This window comes from Rhagoletis zephyria, unplaced genomic scaffold, assembly GCF_001687245.7.
Source record: "Rhagoletis zephyria isolate East Lansing unplaced genomic scaffold, Rhagoletis_zephyria_1.1 Rzeph_scaffold_11193, whole genome shotgun sequence".
NCBI lineage: Eukaryota > Metazoa > Arthropoda > Insecta > Diptera > Tephritidae > Rhagoletis > Rhagoletis zephyria.
In genome coordinates, this window is record NW_016168270.1 from 1 (window position 1) to 9,908 (window position 9,908).

At 33.5% G+C, this 9,908-nt stretch overlaps 1 long non-coding RNA gene across 1 annotated transcript; it reads left to right on the plus strand.

Annotated features, from left to right (window-relative positions):
• Positions 1-4,813: 4,813 nt before the first annotated feature.
• Positions 4,814-7,956, plus strand: LOC108376895 (uncharacterized). Its single transcript, XR_001849289.1, has 2 exons — positions 4,814-5,386; positions 7,788-7,956. It is a non-coding gene; the product is annotated as an uncharacterized LOC108376895 (long non-coding RNA).
• The last annotated feature ends 1,952 nt before the right edge of the window (positions 7,957-9,908 follow it).

The following is a 9,908-nucleotide window of genomic DNA, read 5'->3' on the forward strand; positions in this document are numbered from 1 at the left end:
TTCCCATCAAAACAAGAACATACTCAAAATATAATTACCCTTGTTTGTGCCGGAAATTTTCGTCTCTATCGATATAGGCTACCAATTCGATTGTACTCATTTGTTCGTGTAAAGCAGCGGTCACACGAGAGTGGAAAGTTGCTAATTCCGCTTTTATAAAATCTTTCGAAATAACATCGAAACCTGCTATAAAATGTTCCTTACCTCTCCTGTAAAATTCAAAAATGGATTTAACAACTTTTCACTCAAATTTAAGTTGATATCGCCAATAAGATTAAGTACTTAATTAGTGTTTGCTAAACGTTTCAATGCTATGTATTTACTTAGCTAAAATTCTAATAAAACAGTAAATTTATGTTTCTTTAAAGAAACAATTTTCCCGAAATTATATATTCATAATTAGCAATGAATGTTAGATATATACAAACATACAGCATCCGTAAAGCCAACTTTTTCTATTGTCCTCAAAAAATATTGTCTGTTAAAAGCTAGATTTCTTCATAAATCGTTTCTTTCATTTGAATACTATACTCACATGTTGATGTTAGCTGTTGTTCATCACTCTTCGCTTGCCAGCCACGAGCGTGGCGAGAAGTGGCGTATCTGTTAATTAATACAATTAGCAGCAGTTATGTGCGATAATTTAAGATTTGTGCGAGTGAGTGCTTGTACATATGTATGTATATATATATAAACATACATACAACATATTTAGCAAACTTGCTGCCAACTGACTTGGTTGTGATTTCCGTAGCGCTTCACCGCTTCGATGCCCATTTCCGCAGTGCTGGCTCACTTGTTTTTCTAAGCTTGATATAACTAACGTTTATGCGCAAATTTGTACATATGTATATACATAGATAGATATGTGTGTAGCATGCGTGTGCCATATTTTATGACCAACAAATTTGTTTACCAGTTTAATTTACCTAAAACGTAATTTTTTTATTTTGTTGTGCATTTCATCGTTCTTTAAAAAGACACAAATTTGCATAAATCGAATGATGTTTATATTTTTTTTTAATCTTATAAAATATTTATTTTTCAAAAACTGAATAGAAAAATAAACATAAATTCAATAACCGGTATTATAGGGTACCCATATGTATTTACATACATATGTATATACCTAAGCAAAATACGAATCGAATGGGGGTTTTGCTTAGTCAAATTGTTCAAATGATATCTGTCAACATTGTCGAAGCCTGGTACCAGTTTGTTGTATCGGAACATTGGAAAAACAACCATTAGTTTAAGGCGTTAGAAGTTGAGGTATCTTCCTCCATTTTTATACCAGGGCCGTAGGTATTCTGTTTTGCGTGGATAGGCAAAAGAATTTTACTAAATATTAGGTTTGTTTTTGTTTTAATTTTTCAATTCTACCAAATGATCCATATTGTATTAATCGATATGGCAAATCCTTTTGTAAAAAACGATGTCATTCTCACAGTTTAAATGTTATTGTTTGACCAAATAAACTGTAAACGCAGGATAAACTATACAAATACTTTTTCTTTTTATTTCTTTTGTTTTCGATTGTAATTGTTTTTTTTATTTTTCTGGTATCGATTTCAATACGGTCCTGTTTTACACCTCAAACTGTACTTACTGAACTAAGAATGGAATATACATACAAATAAATGAATGCTTCTCTTTTGAATTCCCTTTATTGAGTAGAAAATTTGCTGTGATAGTGTCATAATAGTGTCAGTTAAGTAAACAGAAATGATCGACAGCTTTTCTTCTATGTTGTGTAAAAATTTTATGCCGAACTTCAAAGCCTTTCAGAGTTTTGATTTTTGGATTATGACACTCTGACAGCGAATGAGCACACCTTGCTGCTTGTAGTTATCCAACATTGGCGGTGATGAGTCCATTTATTGGATTCATGTTTGGTTTGATATCCAATATTTTGTTTGGTTTCAGAGTTCCGCGTGTAACGTTCGATCAATAAAAGGATGACATAGTATTGGCCGCGCCCATTATGACGGTAATCACGTCCACCACAATGCCTACTACAGTACATCACATTGTCATATTTATGAGAGGAAGCTTTTGGATATACAAACATACTTGGGCCATGTATGTAGATAATTTTCGATGTTTACAGAGATGGCTAAAACATGGGTTAGGTCTTCCAACCATGACTGATCTTGGTTGTGGGTGGCCTTAAGGGTTATTGGGTAGAATACAAAAAGGTACTTGAAAGCGATAGTTAACTGTAGAATGTGCATCTACAATATCTATGCTATGAAAATAGCCGTACCTAAAAATTTAAACAGAATTTAAAGCAAACATACATACATACATATGTATGTTACATATCGATACATACAACTTATTGCAATAAAATATATATAAGGTAAAATACTTGTTAAATATGTAGACGCATTCACTCATCAGGGGTATGTGACTTGTCTGACTTGTCGAGCATTTCAATCTTACCTTTTGGGACTGTATAACCCTGTCTGTTGTAATACATTCACAATTTGGACCAAAATAAATAAAATTTCATGCAGCAAACAATTGGAATCTCAAAGTAGTTAAGTAAACATCAAGTAAATATGCAGCAATAAACACGAATGCGGTAATTATGCCTATAAATTGTAAACAAGTATGAGCTCATAAAAATTCGCGATCAAACCAAACAAAATTAGCGACTAATCAAGGTAATGCTAATAGCGTTGGCCGTGTAAGTCTGTTGGCGAGATATGAAAATTTTGCAAATGAAACGAATTTCACCCTTACCTAAGGCTTTTATAAAGCACGTGCCCACACAATTTTTTTTTATCCTTTATCACATGGCAATATCTAAACTAATGAAAGGTAAACATTTAGTGGTTTTAATAACAATTATATGCATATACAAATGACCAAAATCGGAGACAATGACCAGTTTTTATCGGACTCAATGCATACTCGTATGTATGCATTTTTTAGCTACATATATAAGTTTATGAAAACTTTTTCAAATATGTATACACTTTCCTATATCGATGGCTGAGTGGAAGATGGACCTTTCTCGGAAAACTTTTCAAGAACGCCCTACTTCAGAATTTGATTGAAAAACGCCCTATCTCAGAATTTGGTTAAAAAACGGTCGATCTTCCGCTCAGCCTTCGATATATACTCACATACATATATACATATGTATCAAGAATGATAGAATATAAGATTGCGCCCATCAGAGAGGATTTTTGAGAATAACTTTTGTGTGACGTCACACTGGTGCAATTGCGAGAGAGAAATGCCAAAACGTGAGCAAGAATGGAATAAGAAGAAAAAATGTTGCAAAGAAAACGTAAACAAGTGTGACGTCATATAAACAACGATTCTGTCAAATTCACTGAGAGAGGATGGGCGCAACCTCTATTTCTCTCAATCGTGGTGTATATGTATGCATACAAATACATATACATAAGTATGATGTAGGTATATGTATTTACATAGTACGAGTTTGGGGCGCTGACGCTTTCACAGTTATTTGTTAAATCAGCTCCTTGGCAGATTTACACTTCCAATTAAGAATTTTTACTAGCACATTTATTTGCGCATAATTTGGATATTTGCAAAGTGGTGTTGGCATATTCTTTCTTCAATCAAGATATTAATTATCTACATATGTATATATAGATTAAAAAAAGAAGCTTTTTCATGAAAGAAATATACTCAAGGCTTTGGCTTTGTCCGAAGAGGGGTGACCGCGAACCAGGTCCTATCCTGAGAATTTTAAAAACTGTCAAATATGTCCTTCATCGGTGACTAATGAAGAAATTCTCCTCCAATTTTTTACTATAGATTAGATCAAAAGAAATAAGGCAACTGGTGGCGTCACCTACTTTCATTTAGTGAGGGAATGTATTGGAAGCGCACTATCAAACAATACTTATTCTCGTTCGCCACAGTTTTGAAAACTGTCGACATACAAAAACCCAATACATACCCGTTAAATTTTTTATTTTTTTGCATTATGTTAGGGAACAACTATTTTTTGTACAATTATTTGTAAATATGTGTCTAGACAATATTTAGTCTTATTGAAGAGGGACATATATCATATTTAAGAGAAACTTCCTGAGACTTTGATGACTTAAAATAACTATTTTTTTTAATAGTCGCCTGGCTGAAGAGATCGAACAAAAAGCAACTATAATTTCCATATAATAATTTCCTTTTTTTTCACCGGAAACGGGCTACAGAAAATTCTGATTTAAGTATCGATTATGATTATGATATCGATATCTATGAAAAGTTAGATAACAACATCGATAACAATTCCGATATCTACAAATATCTGCAAAAATTTCACCTAAAAATATCGATATCAAAATACCGATATCATATGGATCTATCACTAATTTGTTAAAGGATATCAAAATAAATTCCTAATTTTATAAACTAATTTAAAACTTTATATGGCGTTGTAAGCTATTCTGCTGTCTAATAATTCGTCCAACCCTGTAAAAAAAGGATAAGTGAATAACTTAAACCATATATAACGACGTTGATAAAGCTAATGGTAGGAATATGAGAAAAAATACTCACATATATATATATGCCTAGCAATATCTTACTTACTTATGTACAATGTACATCTTTCGGATTAAAAAAAATGTTTGTTGTTTACAAAAATTCAGTTTTCGATGTTGCCAAGTGGGCTTCATGTGCTAATATATTTACATTTGCCTGGCATTGTGTGAATTCGTACTGATATTTGTGTATTTTAACAAGTGTTTGCAAATTTTACTCAACACTTTCAGCATAATCATTAACCATTATTCGATTCATATACAGATAAACCAGGCCCGAAGCCAAACCTGTTCATACAACCTTGCTAACTAACTACTCGTTAACACATTTTTTCCCCGTTCTGACGTATTTATTTATTTATTATAAATCTTGCAGTTACATCACACCAGCGAATGCTCCCAATGCCAATGGTACCACTAGTCTCATCTACCCCTCCTCCGGCGGACAGATGTACAGGGTGCATCCGACCACCACTGTGGCGAGCAACTCTACATCAGCGCAGTCGATTGCTGGCAGCAACAATAGTCACACCACCAGCAATAACAACACTAACAACGCCTGCATGGACGTAGTGGATAGTCATCACAGCGAAGGTGGAGGTGTCAACAGCGGAGGCAGGGACAGCAACTCGTCAAGTGGATTTTCGCAACGACTGCGGGAGCTGGCCGCTTCCGCGGGCCTCTTATCGCTGAAGCCACGCCAACCGCTGAAGCCAGTCATAAAGACGCGCGGCTCACCAGGTCCGGAGTTTCCGAAGAAGGTCACATTCAGTGCCTTTGCCACAGTTCAAGTGGTGTAGAAAGGAGACGAACGATGGCTACTAGTACGCTAGCTAGAAATTATGGGTGACCAATAGGTTGGTTCGATAAAATACATGTGTATATTTATAAATACTTAGATGGTCTTATCGAAAGTGGATCAAAGAAGCTATTTCAAGACATGAAAGAAATGAGTCTGTCAAAGACCATGACTTTGTATAAATGTTTTTGTTTTTGGTTGTATTTTTTATCCACTTTTTTGTATTAGGGGTATTCATCTAACGCAACAAACTGTCGATAAACGTGATAAAATTATAAATTTGTATGGAGCTTATAACTTTATCACGTTTTTCAAAAGTTTATCATTTTATGTGAATAATCCTATTATGTGTATTCGTCGCCGAATTTCAGAATGTAAAGATACAAAGCACCAGTCTATTTTATTCCGATTAAAATGGCCAGCCTTCCTTGAAATTAGCATCTAGACGTGATTGCGAATATTGGATAGTTTCACCCTCCGTGGTTCAGAAACAAAACAAAACTGATGCTTTGCATTTATGTGTACATTTGGGAATTCAGGGCATTTATATATGTATGTACATATATGTGTGTGCATTAGGACGAATCATGGAAAAAGTTGCTGCTTTCCCAAGCGAATAACTGTCACGACTGTCATCAAAATATTTTGTCTCGAGCATGTGCCGGTTGGACTCCTTTGATGATAAATTAGAAGAATGTAAATTTAAAATATCGGCATCAAAATTAAGAAAACGAAACCCAAAATTCAAAATAATCAAATACATATTTAATCTATGTATGTAAGCTTGCGGAAGGTGAAGCGAGCGTGACTCGTTCTAGTGTAGTCTAGTTTGCAAGCTCAACTTCATATAATTTAGTTCAAATTCAAATTTTCATCCTTGACACATCCTAAGAGCAGCCAAAATCAAGTTCTCTTCACACTATTGTTTTATTATGACCACACTTTAAAGTGTGATACAACACTGAAAATATATATCTAGATACATATGTACCAGTTATAAATAAAAAAGCAAAAATTAGCAAATTTACTTTTTGGTTAATTTTGTGATGTGACAGGGGAGAAAGTTATGACCCATAAACCCTCTCCAGGGGCTGGATTCTGTAACTGTGAGTTTTGAAGTGTACACTGAAAATTGTGTACACTTCCTCATTTTGCAATTCAGAAAGTGTGCGAATGAGTTTCAACTGTAAATATTGTGTACACTTCTCTTTCGAAAAACTCACAGCATTTTATTCAGTGGCTTGTTGGTGTGACTTTTGCACTCAGTGTACAATGCATTTACTCACAGTTACAGAATCCAGCCCCTGGTAAGCTTTTCAACTAGACGGGTAGTTACAAACCATTTTTGCGTGACCCAATCTAATACATATGTACATTAGACCACGTCAAAATATAAATGAATCCTGCAATGCGGCCGAAAACCGAACTCAAATTTTAGTATTTGTTATAGTGAGGATCCTCCATGAATCTCACCTCTCTACGATAATTCTTAGAGACCGCGTAGCGTTTATTTTTCCATAGAATAAGTTCTCAAAAAAGAACACCTCTTTTTCTTACATGTTATTCCTATGGGGAAAATAAAAGCTCGATGCGCTTACTTAAAATTATGGTAGAGAGGAGAGATTCATGGAGGATCATTACCATAACAAATACTAAAATTTGAGTCGGGGCCCGTTTATAATTTTTATTTATTTATTTTTTTTTTTNAATCACAGCATTTTATTCAGTGAGTTTTTGGTGTGAGTTTTGCACTCAGTGTACAATGCATTTACTCACTGTTACAGAATCCAGCCCCTGGTAAGCTTTTCAACTAGACGGGAAGTTACAAACCATTTTTCGTGACCCAATCTAATACATATGTACATTACACCACGTCAAAATATAAATGAATCCTGCAATGCGGCCGAAAACCCAACTCAAATTTTAGTATTTGTTATAGTGAGGATCCTCCATGAGTCTCACCTCTCTACGATAATTCTTAGAGACCGCGTAGCGTTTATTTTTCCATAGAATACGTTCTTCTCTTTTGAGGTCAATATAATATCCAAGAATCAATCAAAACTCTCGAAACTATAAGAATACATTGGAATCGGAGCCTGCATAGTACTTGAATGGCATGTAATCAATGTATTCTTATCGAGCGTTTTGATTGATCGCAGAAAAATATATCGACCTCAAAAGAGAAGAATTCTTTTTCTTACATTTTATTCCTATGGGGAAAATAAAAGCTCGATGCGCTTACTTAAAATTATGGTAGATAGGGGAGATTCATGGATGATCATTACCATAACAAATACTAAAATTTGAGTCGGGGCCCGTTTATAATTTTTATTTATGTATTTTTTTTTTGTTGTGGTCCAATGTACATACATACATATATAGTATATATGTAAGTATGTATGTAGTATACGACTTTGACTAATTATGCATTATTTTTTCTTCTATCTTTTCTTTTTTAGCATTTCGTGCGTTGATGATGACTACTTGCTTTTGGTACATTGTTGTTGTTATTTATAATTGTTCATTTTTTTGTTTAATGTGACTGTAAACTATGTAAAAATTTGTAAATGACGAGGATCGCCGCTGCAGTTATTTTATGTGTGTGTATATATAAAAACATTTAATAAGCATAACTGAGTTGTTTTTGTTGTTATTTATAGAACAGAAAGTATTAAATGAAAGTCTACTTACATAGTATGTATGTGCTTGTGCCAATGTTAATCCTTACATTACATACATATGTGGTATACAAGGATGGATATGAAAAATAGGGAGCCGGGTTCGGTCGCAGTCATAGACACACAAACGCACACACAGTAAAGCCAGATTAAATTTTTGTGGNATGTAAGTATGTATGTAGCATACGACTTTGACTAATTATGCATTATTTTTTCTTCTATCTTTTCTTTTTTAGCATTTCGTGCGTTGATGATGACTACTTGCTTTTGGTACATTGTTGTTGTTATTTATAATTGTTCATTTTTTTGTTTAATGTGACTGTAAACTATGTAAAAATTTGTAAATGACGAGGATCGCCGCTGCAGTTATTTTATGTGTGTGTATATATAAAAACATTTAATAAGCATAACTGAGTTGTTTTTGTTGTTATTTATAGAACAGAAAGTATTAAATGAAAGTATACTTACATAGTATGTATGTGCTTGTGCCAATGTTAATCCTTACATTACATACATATGTGGTATACAAGAATGGATATGAAAAATAGGGAGCCGGGTTCGGTCGCAGTCATAGCCACACAAACGCACACACAGTAAAGCCAGATTAAATTTTTGTGGCCAACCAACCAAGAGAAATTCGGAATTTTTTTAATTGCACAAGCAAAGGATAGATATGTACATATGTATGTATGCATGTATGAACAATTGTACATATGTATGTATGTATGTATTGAATAAAATACCATATAAATTAATATTCGACTGCTAAGCATAACAACGTAGAACTAAGTACAACGGCATATGATACAAAATGGCGTCTTCTTTCATCTTTTCGAAATGGAGTCTGCGAATCCAAAAGCATCAAGGATTAATTATGAATGCAAAGATTACTGGGGCTTTCATTCCTGCGACAAAAAACACCAGAGTACATAACATATCGAGGACTTATATTCAATACCCTCTGCAATAATTCTGCAAAAATTCATTTTTTCAGGAGAGCAAAAAAAATGTTTTGACATCTATTTTTAAAAGTGTTAATAATTTTAAGTATACTGAAAATAAAATTTCGTAAAAGTGCTACGAAAATCCTTCGTAGTGTTGNATATGTGCACAAATGTATGTATGCATGTATGAACAATTGTACATATGTATGTATGTATGTATGTATGTATTGAATAAAATACCATATAAATTAATATTAGACTGCTAAGCATAACAACGTAGAACTAAGTACAACGGCATATGATACAAAATGGAGTCTTCTTTCATCTTTTCGAAATGGAGTCTGCGAATCCAAAAGCATCAAGGGTTAATTATGAATGCAAAGAATACCGGGGCTTTCATTCCTGCGACAAAAAACACCACAGTACATAACATATCGAGGACTTATATTCAATACCCTCTGCAATAATTCGGCAAAAATTCAATTTTTCAGCAGAGCAAAAAAACTGTTTTGACATCTATTTTTAAAAGTGTTAATAATTTTAAGTATACTGAAAATAAAATTTCGTAAAAGTGCTACGAAAATCTTTGGTAGTGTTGGTTTTTGTACAATGTACGAAAGTTTCGTTAATTTTTCACAATGAAACAAGATTTTACGAACCATACGTAAATATAACGAAAGGACTTTCGTAAGGTATTTTTTCAATATAATTTACGAAATCTTACGTTTATTTTACGAAACACATTCGTAAGGCACTGAACAAATCTCTGTACGAATAATTTTGTATATCGCTAGCTTAAAGTGAAAAGTTGCTAAGTCCACTTTTTATGAAAACTCATATTTTGATATAGGAGGCTAAAGAAATTAAATACGCATCGTTTCGAAAATTATAAAGGTATAAATAAATTTTTTCCTCTTCATAAGCAACAAAAGGAAAATTTGCTGAGTCCAAAAGAAGC